Genomic DNA, 19165 nt, shown 5'->3' on the forward strand with positions numbered 1-19165 from the left:
TTCTATCTTGCAAAGCCGAATCCGTGAAAAGAAAAATGATCCTGGAAGCTTTGTACTTTCATGCACCATCAATGATGTAGCTTTTGAGCGTGCTCTCTATGATTTAGGTTCTAGCATAAACATGATGCCTCTTTCAGTAGCAAAACGTTTAGGACATCACACTTTCAAGCCCACTAAAATTTCTTTAGTATTAGCTGATCGTTCTGTTAGACAACCAGTAGGTATCCTAGTAGATGTTCCTGTAGAAATCGAAAAATGTTCCATACCCACCGATTTCGTAGTTCTAGAACTAGAAAAAGAACCTAAGGATCCACTTATTCTTGGAAGACCATTCCTATCTACAGCCGGAGCCATAATCAATGTTGCTGAAGGAAAAATCGACCTTCATCTGGCCGGCCTAGTTATGCAATTTGACATGAACAAAAGTTTCGATAAACCAACTTTGGATGACAAAATTTGTTGGGTTGATGAGTTAGACGGAATTATTGAGGAAGCCTATGAAGATCTGCTTCTAGACGACCCTTTAAGTGTCACGCTTTCACCCGCAAAAGATGAACGCAATTTCCTTGAAGAAATTTCAAGTGAGTGCACACGTATGCTTGATAAATCCGAAACTTATAGGAAATCTCTAAACTATCTAGATCTTAAGGACCAAACAAACATTCCTACACCTCCTAAAGACACTGCCGCAGCAATTAATGATCCTTGGAGCGAGCTTAAAGCCCCTAAAGTCGAGCTTAAACCTCTTCCCGTCGGACTTAAGTACGCTTTTCTTGGACCAAATTCTACTTATCCTGTCAAAATAAACTCTGGTTTGACGGAAGAAGAAACCACAATGCTGTTGACTGAGCTGAGAAAGCATAGAAAAGCCTTAGGATATTCACTTGATGACATACCTGGAATCTCTCCAGATCTTTGTATGCACAAGATAAATCTAGAGGATAATGCTAAAAACTCAATCGAAAGTCAAAGGAGACTGAACCCTAATCTCATGGATGTTGTCAAGAAGGAGATTATGAAGCTTTTAGAAGCTGGAATAATCTTTCCTATCTCAGATAGCACTTGGGTTAGCCCAGTTCATGTTGTTCCAAAGCAAGGAGGAGTCACTGTCATTAAAAATGATAAAGATGAAATGATCGCTACAAGAACAGTAACTGGACATCGTATGTGCATCGATTACCGGAAACTGAACGCAGCAACTAGGAAAGATTATTTTCCACTTCCCTTCATAGATCAAATGCTAGAAAGATTAGCTAATCATCCCTACTATTGCTTCCTTGATGGATACTCCGGATTTTTCCAAATTCCTATTCGACCGGAGGATCAAGAAAAAACGACATTCACTTGTCCATATGGCACGTTTGCTTACAGACGTATGCCTTTTGGATTGTGTAATGCACCTGCTACCTTCCAGCGGTGCATGATGTCGATCTTCACAGACTTTATTGAAGATTTCATGGAAGTATTCATGGACGACTTCTCTGTCTATGGATCTTCTTTTGAAAAATGCCTAGGAAATCTTGGTAAAGTTCTGCAAAGATGTGAAGATAAGCACTTAGTATTAAATTGGGAAAAATGTCACTTCATGGTACAAGAAAGAATCGTGCTTGGGCACAGAATTTCCGGAAAAGGTATTGAAGTTGACAAAGCTAAAATCGAAGTCATGACCAGCCTACAACCTCCCACAAACGTAAAAGGAATTCGTAGTTTCTTAGGACACGCAGGATTCTATAGGCGATTCATAAAAGATTTTTCTCAAATAGCTAGACCTCTTACGCGTTTGCTTTGCAAGGAAACGAACTTCGAGTTCGATGATGAGTGTTTAGCCGCGTTTCAGAAGATCAAACAAGCCCTTGTCTCCGCTCCTGTCGTGCAAGCACCTGATTGGGAACTCCCATTTGAAATCATGTGCGATGCAAGTGACTATGCTGTCGGAGCAGTGCTTGGCCAACGAAAAGATAAGAAACTGCACGTAATCTACTACGCAAGCAGAACTCTATACGAAGCTCAATGCAATTATGCTACAACAGAGAAAGAACTTCTAGCTGTCGTATTTGCATTTGAGAAATTCCGTTCTTATCTCGTAGGATCAAAGGTTCATACTGATCATGCTGCAATCAAGTATTTAATGTCTAAGAAAGACGCTAAACCTCGGTTGATAAGGTGGATCCTCTTACTGCAAGAATTCGATATCGAAATTCGAGATCGGAAAGGAGCAGATAATGGAGTTGCAGACCATCTTTCACGAATTCGAGTTGAAGAAAGATTGCCTTTAAATGACAGTTTGCCTGAAGAAAACATCTATGCAATAGATACTACCCTCAATGCCAATACCGCACCACCACGTCCTCTAATGCGACGAGCAGATGCTTTCAACACCCCATGGTTTAGGCACATAGCAAATTACCTAGCAGCTGATGCAGAACCACCACAATTCTTTGGTTATAGGAAGAAAAAGTTCTTAAAAGACATAAGACATTATTTTTGGGATGAACCCTATCTCTATAAGAGATGTGCTGATGGGTTATTCCGAAGATGCGTGGCTGAAGAAGAGATGGAAGGAGTTTTATTCGGATGCCATAGCTCGTCTTACGCAGGACACTTTGCAACCTTCAAAACCGCTTCAAAGATCTTACAAGCTGGTTTTTGGTGGCCTACTTTGTTCAAAGATACTCAAGCTTATATATCGCGATGCGATAAATGCCAAAGGATAGGCAACATAAGCAAAATGAATGAGATGCCTCAAAATTTTATTCTCGAAGTCGAAATTTTCGATGTCTGGGGAATAGATTTTATGGGACCCTTTCCTACTTCTTTTGGAAACCAATACATCTTAGTCGCTAGTCCCACCAATGATGCAAAAGTTGTCATGAAGCTGTTTAAATATGTTATATTCCCGCGTTTTGGAGTTCCTAGAATTGTGATAAGCGACGGAGAATCGCATTTCATCAACAGAGTTTTCGAGAATCTTCTTAGAAAGAATGGAGTTACACATAAAGTTGCTTCTCCATACCATCCCCAAACCAGCGGTCAAGTAGAGATCTCAAACAGAGAAATCAAGTCGATTTTGCAGAAAACTACTGCAGTTCATCGCAAGGATTGGTCTACCAAGCTTGACGACGGATTATGGGCATATCGAACAGCATTCAAGACACCATTAGGAACAACACCATTCAATCTAGTTTACGGGAAAGCATGTCACCTTCCAGTAGAACTCGAGTATAAGGCGCAATGGGCAATTAAGGAGATGAACATGAACCTGAAAACAGCTGGAGAAAGAAGACTACTTCAACTTCATGAGTTAGAAGAAATCCGACACAATGCTTACGAAAACTCAAAGATCTACAAGGAGAAGACTAAAGCATATCATGATAAGAGATTATTCATAGAACTTTTGCTCCTAACGATAAAGTTCTTCTTTTCAATTCTCGTCTTAAGCTTTTTCCAGGAAAATTACGTTCAAGATGGTCAGGACCGTTCACGATAAAGGAAGTCAAGCCATACGGAGCCATAGTCCTGTGGGACAGAACCGGAAACTCATTTACAGTGAATGGACAGCGTGTAAAGCCATATCTGGCTGAAGAAACCGAAGACGAGAGAGAAGTGATGTTTTTGATTGATCCATCATCGGCCAATGATGAGATCAAGGAGTGTCACGACCCCGGTTAAGTCTAATTGAGCAACAATGTCAAGCTAATGACTTGAAACAAGCGCTTAGTGGGAGGAAACCCACTTGGTATTTTATTTATTTCCCTTTGACCTTTATTTTCTATTTCCATTGCTTTGTTTCTGTTTCATTTAATTTCAGGTTTTCAATAAGGAAGAATAAATAAAAAAGACGAGCAGCACTCTCAAGCACGATAAGTACTCTTAAACATTTCAACTTTTCTATTTTCTTTACCATTCTTTCCAGATTTATCACACTGAGGACAGTGTGAAATAAGTCTGGGGGAGGATGTTCATCCGTTACTAATGAAATTTGATTTGTTTTGAGTTTGTTTTGGACACATAAAATTTTTCAAAAAGTTTTTCATAATTTTTTTCAAAAATCGTTTTCAAAAATGTTTTTCAAAGAGTTTTCAAACCAGGAACAGAATAAAACATTACTATGATGAACTAGACCAGTGTGCTTCTACGCTATTTTCTCGTTTTTTGCTCTTTTGTGATTTAGGCCTAGACTAGGCGGTAGCTAGAATACTTGCATTACGAAATCCCACCAGAGGACTTCTATTCATGAGATTCTTTCTGACAGGATATACTAGCTCATTTTATCTGGACTTAATTTTGACTTAATTTTCTCATTGAAGCATTAGATCAGGAAAACGAATCATACATTCAGGACTCCTTTACCCTTTTACCACTCTTTGTTGATCCTGAATGGCTAGTTTATCTTTAGCTAGTTCCCCACCGAACCTAACCTCTTTCAAACCACACGCATTCTTGTTTTTCATTGTTCTATATGCAGATATGTGCAAAAACGTCGGAGAGAAAGAGGATCAACGCGGTTTTCAGTCACTGAAGACGGAGACCTATGATTTCATTGGAATGATTCAGCAAAAGGAGATAATTCAGTTTGCCTTGGAAAAACTTCAAAATCTTGGTACAATTTCATCCCTTACACTCTCTCTTTATAAAAGGTTATTTCCTCTTTCAAAAAAAAAAAAAAAAAAAATCCGAAAAAGAAAAGAAAAATATGAACGGAGAGGAAATTAAAACCTTAGAGAGTCTAGGAGGATCGAATTTTATACTTGAGGCAAGCTTGATCTGATTATATGGAGTTTTGAAGATTATCTTTATGATTCCCGGAAAAGATCTAAGTCTGGGGGAAGAGCTGTTTACAACAAAGGAGGAAGATTATGCAACAACAATTGACAAAGGAGAAATGACTGAAAATCTGCGGTCATCAACAGGTCCTTCTCTCTCTTGCGGTTTTGCATAATATCTTGCATCCTCCAGATCTACAGGTAACCCGAAACACTTAAACTCCACCATTTAAACAGCCCTTAATACCAAACGCCGTCTACCCTGAATAATATCTTTAATGAGAATTCACCATTACACTTAATGAATGTAGAGAGCTAGTTGACTGGAAGTTAGATCTAAGTGTGTAGATTTTCGCATGACAGATTAACGGACTAGTTTTGCTTGTATTTTGGTGAGAATTTTCTAGACTAGATCCAATTAGATGTTTCACGATAAGTTATGGTTTAGAAGGACGGTCACTGAGATATTGTATAGTCCCTGCGATTTTTAAAATTCTTTCCTGACTTAAGTTTGTTTGAGGACAAACAAAAACGTAAGTCTGGGGGAGTTGATAACACCGTATTTGACCACTTTTATGGATTATAATTATATCTTATGCAGGTGTTTTAACTCTGTTTTCAATTTTTTTAAAGTGTTTTCAATGTTTTAGAGTTTCAAAAGACTTTACAGGAAACTTGGGCAAAAGATATGCAATTTGGAACAAATGAGCAATTTTGGATAAATGCAGACCGTCAGAAGTATGACAAGCGATGAAGACCTTCTCACCGTCTGATCACCCCCAAAATTTGAAACAACATAGAGGATCCAACCAGCTTTCTAATGCACTTGGTTTGGAGACAATCCAACGGTTAGATCTTCAGATATTCCCGATGCAAGAATGACAGAAAATGCAGTTCCGAAAGAGAGCATGAGCCGGGACCGCGGCCAACACCCATTTTCCCGCGGGTAGAGCCACCGCGACCATGGACTTTGGTCGTTCACTTTCCCGACGACTTAATTAAAGCCCAGATCAATTCCTTTCGTTATTTTTGAAGCCCTAAGTGTCCAGAACCACCCCAGAAGCTATAAATTCCCCTTTAGGTCATTCCTAAAGGTGGAGAGACGACATAAGATAAAAATAGAGAGAGAATTCGTGTGGGTGCCTCACAAACCCTAGAAAGGCCGCCGCTTGAAGGAGGAGCCGCCGCTGGAGGAAGACATCGCGCCTCCATCTGCTTCTCCGTTCTTCGTTCTTCTTCCTTCTTTTCTTTAATTTCCTGCAACTTTCAATACTCTGTGATGATTGTTTACAATATGTTTGAGTAGTTACCCAGTTGGGTTTAAAGAGATTGTTCAAAGGGAATTTCATGTGTCTTTGCTTATGAATCGATAGATTTAGGATTTATAATCTTCTAGATGTTCTTCGTTTGCCTTTAATCTTACTGCGTGATTCTTTGCTGGCCACTTAGAAGTTGATCTGATATGATATGTTGCGAAAGCTTTCATTGATTGTCTGAACTAGGGTGAAACGAGCAATTCTTCTACAGGAGTGGAAACCTACCTGTAGTTGAGTTGTGAATATTGATGAGTCTTGTTCTGCTATTGCATCTTCTCCCTTCCAGAATCAGAGTGGAAACCAACTGATTAGGGTTGCGAGAGATAGTTGTTTAGTGCTGCGCAAGTAGGCTATTCATACTTCCGTGCCTCGAGTTCTAGAACATACGTAGTTGATTACCTTTATCACTTGTTTAAAATCGATATAGCTCAGTCCATGAACCCCTGTGAAACCCCTTGAGCCCCAACGTTTGTCTTTCATTGCTTACAACCTTAGATTTCCATTCTGCTTTTATTCGCTATTTACTTGCTTTCATTCGCTCTTGTTTATTCGATTTTTACTTGCTTGACTTGCTTTAGTTTTCTCTCAATTGCTTTTTACTTGCTTTCTAGTTTAGATTTAGTGACAACCAAAACCCAAAACAAAAACCCAAACTGTTTAGTTCTAATCTGATTTAAGCGTTGCAGTGAATTTGTACTGAAACAACTAAGTCTCTGTGGATCGATACCCTAAGTACTACAGCGCACATCTGTGCACTTGCAGACATTTAGGGGTTATAAATTTAAAACCTGAAGCTTAGTAAAACGAAAAACAACAAACCCCGCGTTTACACTCAATAAACTCAGAGCAATGGCAAGAATCAATGCACACAAAGAGTTCAGCTTGAAACACAATTCTAAAAAAAAATCGATACACTTGATGAATTTCAAGAAAAATTCTCAAAAATTTCAAGAACAGGTTATTCTCAAGCAAGATCCATGAAATTTCTATCCATTCTACATGCACAATACTCACAAAATGATTCCAAGGTATTAAGAAGCCCATTAAAATCGATTCCATTTGTTTTTCTGTTCATGAACAGTACACTAAAGCATGGAAAAGGTGAGTTTTAACAGACTAAATACCTTGGAATCTTCAGGTTTCGAGTGAAAAACGAATGTGCAGCAAGAAACTGGACAGGATTACGAGTTCAATGCAGTTGGAATTTCTCAATTTGATGCAGGAATGAGAGAGATATGAAAGTTTAAAGCTCAAGAATGGAGAGAAGGGAGCAAACTCGCGATGAAGAAGAAAGAATGGTGGGATACAGCTGTCTTGGCGCGTCCTTTGACCGGTCAATGTCCATACGGTCAACTGAAATTCAAATTCTGGTCGCGCCTGGTTGACCGTGTCACGTGGCCGTGTCAAGAACATGTTTGTGTCTCTTCTTTGCCGCGGTCTTGGTGTGGCCGTGCCTTCAGACCGTGGCAAACCCCAAGTGATGGACATCTTCTTCTTTCTCTTGCCACGGTCAGGTGTTCTCCCGTGGCGACCTCATCGTGTCAAAGCATCGAGCCTCGACCAAATCCTCATTTCCTTGCCACGGTCAGGTGTTCAGCTCGTGTCCTCTAGACCGTGTTATTCTCCGAACGTTGGCCTTTTCACTTAGCTTTGCCACGGCCATGTCCTCGTCCCATGGCGACTAAACCGTGGCAATCTCTGAACGTTGCTCACTCCACCTTTGTTTTTCCACGGCCTGGTTTCTTCCCGTGGACTTCCCCTCGTGTCAAACCCCGAACACCAGACATTTCATCTTCATTTTGCCACAGCCACATCTTCTCGTGTCAAACCCCACCGTGGCAAAGCCCGAACCAGGTCCTCTCTCTATTTCCTTCTTGCCACGGCCACCTGTGTTCTGTGCCTTATGGCCGTGTCATGCACCGAATAAATGCTCAATCTTCATTTCTTTGCCGCGGTCACCTCGTCTTCCCGTGGCAAACTCCTCATGTCAAAGTCCGAATCAAAGTTGTGCACCATCTTCTTGCCACGGCCAGGTTCTTTAATTGTGTCTGCCAGCCCGTGTCAATCACCGAACCAAGGGCATTTCTTTTTACTTTGCCACGGTCTTGATCCTTCCCGTGGCAATCTCAACCGTGGCAATACCCGAGCCTTGTTCATTCCTCTTTTCCTCTTGCCACGGTCTCTTACGCTCCATGTCTCCGTGCCGTGGCAATCACCGAACATGTGCTTCTTTTGCCACGGCCAAGTCCCAGACCGTGATACATTCCCCGTGGCAAAGCAAAAAGGCTTGCCACGCCTTGTTCCTGACCGTGGCCGGTGCCCATGTCAAAGGCCGAGCACAAGCTTGTCTCCATTCCTTCATCTCTTTTCATTTTGCATTCACTTTCCAAGGGTTCAGACTCAAACCTATAACCTGTAGACACTAAACAAACCCATCAAAACATCCTAAAACATAAAAAGAAAGGAATCAAAAGATCAAAAGCATATTTACAAAGGATAAGCTTGGGGTGTCTCCCAAGAGCACTTTGTTTAAAGTCTCTAAGTTTGACTTTGGAAACCTGTTTAACAGGCTGGTGGATCAAGAAGGGGAACTGATGTAGCCTCCTCCTTCTTCTGTGAAACAAAATAATGCTTGATCCTCTGGCCATTTACCACAAACTCTTGACCATTCTTTCCTTCTAACACAACAGCTCCATAGGGCCTGACTTCAAGAACCTTAAAGGGACCAGACCATCTAGACTTAAGTTTTCCAGGAAACAACTTAAGCTTAGAGTTGAACAGCAACACCAGATCACCATTCTTGAACTCCCTTTTCAGAATCTTTTGATCATGCAGAACCTTGGTCTTCTCCTTATAGATCTTTGAGCTCTCAAAAGCCTCAGCCTAATCTCCTCAAGTTCATGGAGTTGCATGATCCTTTTCTCTTGAGATGTCTTGATATCAAAGTTCAGCAACTTCACAGCCCACATAGCCTTGTACTCCAACTCAACAGGAAGGTGGCAGCTCTTCACATATAGCAGATTGAAAGGTGATGTCCCAATTGGAGTTTTAAAGGCAGTCCTATAAGCCCACAATGCATCATCTAGCCTTTTGCTCCAATCTTTTCTGCTTGAGTTAACAGTCCTCTCAAGAATGGCCTTGATCTGTCTATTAGATACCTCAATCTGGCCACTAGTTTGAGGATGATATGGAGTAGCTACCTTGTGTTTCACTCCATGCTTTCTCAACAAACCCTCCAAAGTCTTGTTCACAAAATGAGATCCTCCATCAGAGATGACAACCCTTGGGACTCCAAATCTTGGGAAGATAATGCTCTTGAACAGCTTCACTACAACCTTGGAATCATTGGTAGGGTAAGCAATGGCTTCAACCCATTTGGACACATAGTCCACAGCAACAAGTATATACTGATTCCCATAGGATGAAATGAAGGGCCCCATGAAGTCAATCCCCCAGCAATCAAAGATCTCAATTTCTAGAATGGGGTTTTGAGGCATCTCACTCCTCTTTGATATGTTCCCATGCCTCTGACAGGTATCACATGCTGAAACCACTAACTGAGCATCTTTGAACATTGTGGGCCACCAAAACCCACTCTGAAGAACCTTGGCCACAGTCTTGAATGCTCCCATGTGACCTCCAACAGCTGAACCATGACACTCTTGCAACACAGGTTGCATCTCTTCCTCAGCAAGACACCTTCTATACAGCTGATCTTTGTTCAGGACATAGAGGTAGGGCTCATCCCAATGGTATCTTTGAACTTCTCTGAAGAACTTCTTCCTGTGGTAAGCATCTAATTCAGGTGGTTCCACTCCACAAGCAAGATAGTTCACAATGTCTGCAAACCAAGGCATCCTCCTCTCTTGAATGCTGTCTACTTCTTCAAACTCCAAATAAGAATGGAGTACCATCAGTGATTCCTCAGGAAGACTATCATTGAGAGGCACTTCAGAATCAATTCTCAGCCTGGAGAGATGGTCTGCAGCCCCATTCTCTATACCCTTTTTATCTTGTACTTCCATATCAAACTCCTGAAGTAGAAGAACCCATCTTAACAGTCTTGGCTTTGCATCTTTCTTGCTCATCAGATACCTGAGGGCTGCATGATCAGTATATCCAATGACTTTTGATCCCACCAGGTAGCTTCTGAATTTATCAAAGGCAAAGACTATTGCCAGCATTTCTTTCTCAGTAGTGGCATACTTCTCTTGTGCAGAGTCAAGTGTTCTACTGGCATAGTAGATAACATGTAGCTTCTTGTCTTTCTTTTGCCCAAGTACTGCTCCAACAGCAAAATCAGATGCATCTGTCATGACCTCAAAAGGAAGGGACCAATCTGGTGCCTGGACTATTGGTGCACTAACCAATGCATCCTTGATCAACTTGAAGGCTTCTTCACATTCAGCATCAAAGATGAAATCCACTTCTTTACACAACAGTCTTGTCAAGGGCCTGGCAATTCTTGAGAAGTCTTTGATAAACCTTCTGTAAAACCCTGCATGCCCAAGGAAACTCCTTATCCCTTTGACTGAAGTGGGGGTTTGCAGGTTCACCATTACTTCCACTTTTGCTCTGTCAACCTCTATGCCCTTCTCAGATATCTTGTGCCCAAGAACTATTCCTTCCTGCACCATGAAGTGGCACTTCTCCCAGTTCAACACCAAGTTATGCTGCTCACATCTCTCCAAGACCTGTGACAAATTAGAGAGACAATCCGAGAAGGAGGAGCCATAGACACTAAAGTCATCCATGAACACCTCAACTTTCTCTTCAATAATGTCAGAGAAAATGTGCATCATACATCTTTGAAATGTGGCAGGGGCATTACAGAGACCAAAAGCCATTCGCCTGTATGCAAATGTGCCATAAGGGCATGTGAATGTTGTTTTCTCTTGATCTCTTGGATCTATGGGAATTTGAAAAAATCCAGAGTACCCATCGAGAAAACAAAAGAAGGGGTGGTTTGCAAGCCTCTCTAACATCTGATCAATGAAAGGTAAAGGAAAATGATCCTTCCTAGAGGCTGCATTGAGCTTTCTATAGTCTATACACATTATGTGTCCTGTGACAGTTCTAGTAGCTATAAACTCATCCTTCTCGTTTTTAACCACTGTGATCCCACCCTTCTTGGGCACAACATGAACAGGAGACACCCATCTTGAGTCAGAGATTGGGTAAATTATCCCTGCCTCAAGAAGTTTTAGTATCTCCTTCTTAACCACTTCCTTAAGGTTGGGGTTAAGCCGTCGTTGATGCTAAATAGAGGACATAGATTGGTCCTCTAGGTGGATCATGTGGGTGCAAATGTCAGGAGAGATCCCTCTAATATCAGCCAAAGAATATCCTATGGCTCTCCTGAACTTTCTTATCTCACTAAGCAATGCATCTTTTGATCCTCTAATAGGCTATCATTGATGATAACAGGATAAGTGGAGTTTAAGCCCAAGAAAGCATACCTGAGCCCTGTTGGTAGAGGCTTGAGCTCAACAGGGGGTTCATCAGCCTCATTCCAATCCTGGTCCAAGCTGCTTTGGTTTGTGTCTGATCCTTTGATGGCAAAAACTTCAGAGCTACTTTGTTCCAGCTCCAAAAACCTTGTCTCAGGTCCCAGCTTTCTTGCATTGTCCAGATACAGCTTATACCCTTCACTTGCTTCTGCTAAGAGCCCATTGTCTCCTTGTTCTTGAGTTAGAGCAGCTTGAAGAGGATCCTCAGTGTTCAGCTCCTCAAGCAACTCATCAGCCAACTGATCCATTGTCTCCACATAGAAACATTGACCTTCAATGGTGGGTTTCTTCATCATCTCATTCACATCAAACTTGAGCTTTTCAGACCCAAGTTGAAGCTCTATTATCCCACCTCTCACATCAATAATAGCTCCTGCAGTTGCTAAGAATGGCCTGCCCAAGATAAGAGGATCTACTGGTTCCTCATCCATTTCCAGCACAACAAAATCTGTTGGAACCTCAAAACCACCAATCTTGACAGGTAGATCTTCCAACATACCAACAGGCAATCTAACTGATCTATCTGCAAGGATAAAAGAAATCCTTGCAGGTTTGAAGACTCTAAAGCCCAGATTCTTTGCCATGGAGAATGGCATCAAGCTGACTGATGCTCCTAGATCACAAAGACATCCAGAGAATAGAAGAGGTCCAATGGCACAAGGGAGTGTGAAACTCCCTGGATCAGTTAACTTCCTTGGAATGGACTTCTTCTGAATGATAGCACTGCATTCATGACTTAGTACCACCATGCCTTGAAGCTCTTTTGTCTTGTTCCGAATGGCATCCTTCAAGAACTTCCCCATCTTTGGCATCATTAAGAATGCATCAATGAAAGGCATGGTGAGTGGTGTCTCATTGAGTGCCTTCTCAAATACAGCTCTTGCCTTGTCCACTAGTTGCTTCTTGAATCTCCCTGGAAATGGGAGCTTGGGTTGGTATGGAGGTGGTGGCACATATTTCTTTTCTGGTTCTGGTTCCTTTGCTACCTCTTTACCCTTTTCTGTCCTTTGTTTCTCAGCAACTTGATCATCTTTTAAGGCTGCCTCCCCCTCAGTTTAATCATTGTCCTCAATGATCACATTGTTGTTCTCAATACCAGGTAACTCCGTTCCACTCCTTAGAGTAATGGCCTTGGCATATTCCTTGGGGTTGGGTTCTGGTTTTCCAGGTAGGTGACCTTGGTTCCTTGAGCTTGCGGCCTGGCTCTGCTTCAGTTCCTTGATTTCCTGCTGCATGTCTGCATTCTGGCTTGCAAAGATCTGTTGACCCTGAAGTAGTTTTTGCAGAATACCAACCATATCTGTACCCATCTGTGGCTGCTGTTGAACCGGTGGTGACTGAAACTGTTGTTGAACAGGCGCTTGCTGTTGGAACTGTGGTGGACCAAACCCTGGTGGTGCCTTTTGCTGCTGTGAACTGAAACTAGGACCTTGAAATGGTTGCTGTTGTTGACCAAAACTTTGTTTCTGACCAAACTGATTCTTGGGTTGGAATGATCCTTGAAAGTTGTTCTTGGGAACAAAGTTCTGTGGAGCTTGAGAATTGGGATAGACCTGGTCTTGTGGGTTAGCTACATTGGTGTTCCTGTAAAAAAGGTTTGGATTGGAATTACCATACTGATATCTCTGGAACCTCTGATTCCCAATGTATTTAAGCTCCTCTTGGGTGAGACCCTCTTCACTTATGTTCTCAAAGATTTGAGTTGGTTCCTCATACTCTCCAACAAAATGCATTGGCTTGTGAGTTACCAACTTCAACTTGTCTAATTCATTTCTCAACTCCTTAACTTCCCTAGTGAGCCTCTGTTCTGAGCTTGAACCTTCAGACCTATTTGATCTGTCATAGTCTTCACCATAAGTATCATTGCTCAATGCTAAGTTCTCCACTAGCTCTAAAGCAGCATGAATTTCTCCAGTCAAAGTTGTTGTTTTGCACAGGTGGTGCCTGAATACCAGCTTCATACTGATGAGCATTGGCCCTGTCATTCTCTCCAACATAGACTTGGGGTTGCTCATATCTTCTTTGTTGCTGTTGGAAGGGCTGGTGTTAGTGGTGCACCTGTTGTCTTTGCTGAACATTGGCCTGACGCCTCTGTTGATGAGCTTGAGCTTGTCCCTGGTGGACATAAGCTTGTTGATGGTGCACCTGTTCCTGATGAACATTACCCTGATGAAGCCCTTGACCAACTCCATTACCAGCTCCATTTTCTTGAGCCTGTTGCTCATGAACTGGTTGTTCTATGTCTACCACGTGATCTCCTTGTTCTGCCATCTCAGCCTGATCAATCTGTCTACCACGTCTGTCCCTTCTCCTCCTTGGTACCAAAAGATTGATATTGTCGTTGAGAGGGAAAGGTGGACCACAGCTTCTTGATCTAGACCTGGTGTTCATACACCTGAAATCACAAACAGAACTTGAAAGTAATCAGTAAAAACAAGAAAGTAAGCACTTGATCTCAAGAACAGATCAGAGCTTAATGCTAAACAAACCACAATTTGGCAACGGCGCCAATTGATAGACAAGACTTTTTAGGGTCTCAGGGCTATCAATCCCGTTGTCAAAGTAGCACAAAGAGGTTTGTCAATCCAGATGTGGTGTTAGACACTAAGCTATGTGATCAGATTCTTATTTCAAGCAAACAAGAGTGGGTTTTGATTATCTAGAGACAACTACAAATTTAAACAGGATTAAAGACTAATGAAATGATTAAGCAAGAACTAAACAATGACAAATGATGAGAATGTATGAATGATGATGAGAAAGGTCTTAGACATGATAGTGGATTAGGGTGCCTTCAGTGATAAACTAATGAGCTAATGAATCATATGATCAAGCAAACCATTCAACATAAACATCTTTAATTAAGTTAATCCTCTCATGAAGGTATTAACTCCTATGCTAAAACAGTTTCTAACCCAATCATCATCAGTGAAACATGAGTTAACAAGCATTAAGAATCAGTTTAATCTGTCATTTAAGCATACAAACAATTATTCCCATGATGAATAACACTTAAACCTCTACAACCTTGGTTCAGGCATTTCATTAAACACTTTTGGTGCATGAAATGCCCAGAATCTAGACCACATATGATTTGTATGGATCTAGCATAGAGAACAAGTTGTAGAGAATGGAATATGCATGATCTAACCCCTAAGCTCACTAATCTACCACTTAAGCACCCTAATCTACATATCTAAGACCTTAATATGGGATTACTCACTAATCATGATCAACACACTAAATCCTTTGCAAGATGTGTTGTTAATCATGATTAGAAGTGTGATTTGATGATAAGAAATGATGGAACAAGATGAAAAGAAACTTCAAATTGATATTAAACTCTAAAAACAAGGTGTATCAAGTGGTTTTTCACCAAAGAGGAAAAGAAACTAAAAGTAGATAAAAGGTTTTCTCCAAATTAGGTCTAAAAACAATATATAGGAGTCTTGGGCGAACCGGGTCAACCCGGAACAAACCGGGTACTGACCCGGTCTTGGTGGGTGAAGATGGGTTTGCCACGGTCAAGTGTGTTCTTGGTGTGGCCATGGCAACCTGACCGTGTCAAAGCTTTCTCGCGTGTTCTTGGCTGCGTTTTGATGCCACGGTCTAACAAGCCTCGTCCAAAACCTGTGGCAAGTCATCGTGTCAAACGCCGAAGATGTGTAAAAGTTGCCACGGTCAAGCCCCAGACCGTGGCATTCAGACCGTGTCTAAACCCGCATGCTCGTAAAGACTTTCCCAGCCAGGTGTTTGTTTGCCACGGTCAAGTCCCAGACCGTGGCATGAAGATTGTGCCAATCGCCGAAGGTTTGCAGAAGTTGCCACGGTCAAGTCCTAGACCGTGGTATTCAGGCCGTGTCAATCGCCGAATGCTTGCAAAGTTCCTCCCAACCAAGTGTTTGTTTTCCACGGTCAAGTGTAGACCGTGGCATGAAGATCGTGTCATTCACCGAGGGTGTGCAAAAGTTGCCACGGCCAAGTGTGGACTGTGGCATTCCATCGCGGCATGTTTAACTTAGTCATTCAGGGCTGTCTGGACCACTTCTCATTCCGGAGAGTGTAACTCACGATATACTTGTTTGAATTGAGTGATTCCGGTTGCGGAGGACAGAGGACTCATATATCTCCAACTTTGGTGAAGAAAGCTTCGGTGCTTGGGGAGTGGAAGGCTTCCTGGAGGGCTCATCTTTGCAATGCATTTACACGATCAGAGAGAGCCGTCTATATATGTGTCCATTCCGGAGACCGTATATTCCTGATCATAGCTCCGAATTGAATTATCTCGGATGTTCTGGAAAGAGGACTCAAATTTCTCTGATTCTCATGAAGGCTCCGGAAACTGAATCGGCCTGGAAATGCACCGTCCTTTGCATTCTTCAGAGCTTATCGGCTTGGTCCAAAACAGCAGCGAGACAGGGGTTTCTTCCGACGAGCTTAACTCTCTGCTCACGCGTCCGAATTCCATGATTCTACTTGCTATGAATCCGTGATCCAATCCTCCCCAACTTCTATGAAGCACCCGACATCTGAATCGGACCGGACGGTTCCCCGGACAGTCAATTTTGGAAACGTGTCTGCACCCGGAGATTTTGGCCGAGAGATCCTTTACCCGGTACGCGTTTTGGCCGATAAAGTCTACCCGCGGTACGTGAAAATGGCCGATAAAATCCTTCCTGGTACGCGAGAATGGCCGAGAAAAACCTTCCTGGTCAGCGAGAATGGCCGATAACCTCCAAAAACACAAGTTCACCATTTTTCAAGCCTTGATTACCATTCCACCTCCTGGATTCATCTTTTCAGCTCCAAATAGACCTGATAAACACTCAAAACATGCAAAGACTCATTGGGACCTAATGCATCTCCTAAGTTCTAAAACAAACCCTAAGGACCTAAAATGCATGGAATAAAACATGATTTGGAATGAATTATGCAACCTAAATGATGCAAATTATGAACATATCATCCACATCTATGACATCTGGTTCTTCTTCTGTGATCTTCATGCATGGGATGTAGGAGTCATGCTCCTCAGGTTCCTCAGAGTCTCAGTGATGCAGACTTGGAGTGAGATGGCGGTTTCCCGCGGGTGGAGACGTCGCATCCGCGGCTGAGAGGGGTCCGTCCGCGGGTGAAACTCTCGCGGCCGCAGTGAGGATGGGCTATGCCATGGCTGAAGTCCTCAGGGGCGGTAAGGCACTCCGAAGGCTGCTCAGCTGCCTTTCCTTCTTGCTCTTCTAGGATGTCCTCAGGATTATTCTGGGTCTTCATTGTGGGATCTCCTGCATCAGAATTGGTTGGTTCTTATTCTTTTTGCTGACCATGAACAAGAGAATCTTTCTTATGATTCTCAAAGATCTTCCTCACAACAAGGTTGGTGTCTCTTTGGCACTTAGAGATGCTTGATGTCTGAACTGGTTTCCATGCTCTTGTGCTCAAGCTTGCTCAGGCGAAATTCAATCTCTTAAAGCTCATCATCTGTTTTTCCTCTGTACCATGAAGCGATTTCACTGGACTCCTTAATCTCGAGCTTAGCAGCCTTGGCATTGATGGATCCTTGAAGGATATCATACTTATGTCTTGGCTGCTCCTCCTCAAAAGCATTTATCTTCCTTTTTAGGGATGCAATGTCTTAAGAGTGCAGATCTTCTAGCGATTCACATGGTGAGTAAGGTCATTGATCCTCTTGTACACGGTAGCTTTCGTAACAACTTCAAAATCAAGGTATTGATTCAGCATAGCTCCTAATCGATTCAGTTGGAGCCTAAATCGATCAGCCTCAGCGTGTGGGTACAAAATCTGATGAGGAAGAGGATGAGATGGTCGACGGTGTGGCGAATAGGGCTCATCTCGGTGGTGGAGGTCGCGATTCTCCATGGTGGTGGTTCAGATTAGGGTTCTGAAGATGATGATCAAAATCACGCCTGGAGGGTGATTCACATGCGCAGGGAGCTTCACACAGGTCGCAGGACCTTCGCTCGGGGTTAGGGTTTCTCCTTGAATGATCTATGGTTCAGAGGTTTCTGAAACTAGGGCAAACAGAAGAAAGAATAAGCAGAAAAAGAAAAATTTAGGGTGTTTATGAATTTGGTTTACTTCCTATGTTGCTTTGGTAGAAACTCGACATATCTATAGTCGTCTGTGGCTTCAACCTCCCAGGTTTAGACCTCCAGCGATTTCATGCCTCCCCGGCAACGGCGCCAAAAAATTGATGGGCTTGCGGGCCTTGGGTTGTTTTCTAACAAGCCCGTTGGTCCTCCAAAAGTTTTAAATTTATAAAACCCTAGTGTCTGCAAGTGCACAGATGTACTTTGTAGGACTTAGGGTGTCGATCCACAGGGAGGATGTCTAATCTGCAAAAAACAACAAACTGGGAAGTAGCAAACTCATAAACCAATAAAAGATATGGGGTTTTTGGTTAACTAACCTAAACTACCGCCTAGTCTAATATTAAACCTTGAAAGAGCTTTTATAAGTGATTGGTGTAGAAGCAAACAGGTTGGTTATCATCATCGATTTTTTCATTATTCCCTCAAAATGTATTTGACCTTTGAAAACACTTTTTGAAACTCAAAAGACTCTGAAAAGGTTTAAGAAAATGAAAAAAATTGAAAAATTTTAAAGAAAATGCAGAATGCAATGGCTCATGCAAGAAAAGGTGGTTAGAAAGGGATGAAATCCTCCCCCAGACTTAAATCACAGTGTCTCCAGTGTGGAATAAATCAGGCAAGGATGAGAAATAGAGTGTGTGAAAGATTTAAAAAGTTTAAAGAAAAGAAAACTTACCTGGTGGTGGTGATAGATTGTGAGGTGGTTATGGTGGTGATGCTTGATCAAACTTGGATGCTAGGGATCCAAAAGTGATTTGAACAAGGTGGTGGTGGCCAAGGATGAAATGGATGTGGCCAAGGATGGATGGAAGTGGCCAAGGGTGGATGGGAGTGGCCAAGGGTGGATGGGAGTGGCCAAGGTGGCCGGCTGTGCTGGCCACGGATGAAGACATCCTGGGCGCAGTAAGACGTCTGCCGGCCGCGGTTGAGGACGTCGCGGCCGCCGTAAAACTTCTGCTGGCCGCAGCCGAACCTCCTTTGGGCGCGGTGAGCTCCTTTTCTTCTCTTTTTTTTTTAATAGCATACTAAGACCTGTCTAAAATAAAAAAAAAACAAAACTTTTAATAGAAAAATAAAGCTTAAACAAAAAAAATAAGTACCCAAAATGGATTGCCTCCCATCAAGCGCTTTGGTTTATAGTCCTTAGCTAGACTTTGAAAAGAAAAATACTTAGTTCAAATAGGATCTTGTCCTAAGACAAGTCCTTTTCGAGATCCTCCTGTTCTGTCTTGCAGGTTCTCTATCACTCGAGAGTTCTTCTGGTTCAAATACCTGGGCTATTTGCTATCCTCTTTTGCTCTTAAGTGGTGTAGCTTCATAGAAGATGTCCTTGTCGATATTGGCAAAGGAAACTCGCCTGTTGGGCCAATCCATGATGGCTCCAGCAGTTGCTAAAAAAGGCCATCCAAGAATAATTGGAAAAGAGTCATATTTGGTCTTCACTATGTATAAATCGACAGGTGCAA

Source organism: Eutrema salsugineum, unplaced genomic scaffold (assembly GCF_000478725.1).
Source record: "Eutrema salsugineum unplaced genomic scaffold, Eutsalg1_0 scaffold_3, whole genome shotgun sequence".
Classification (NCBI taxonomy): Eukaryota; Viridiplantae; Streptophyta; class Magnoliopsida; order Brassicales; family Brassicaceae; genus Eutrema; species Eutrema salsugineum.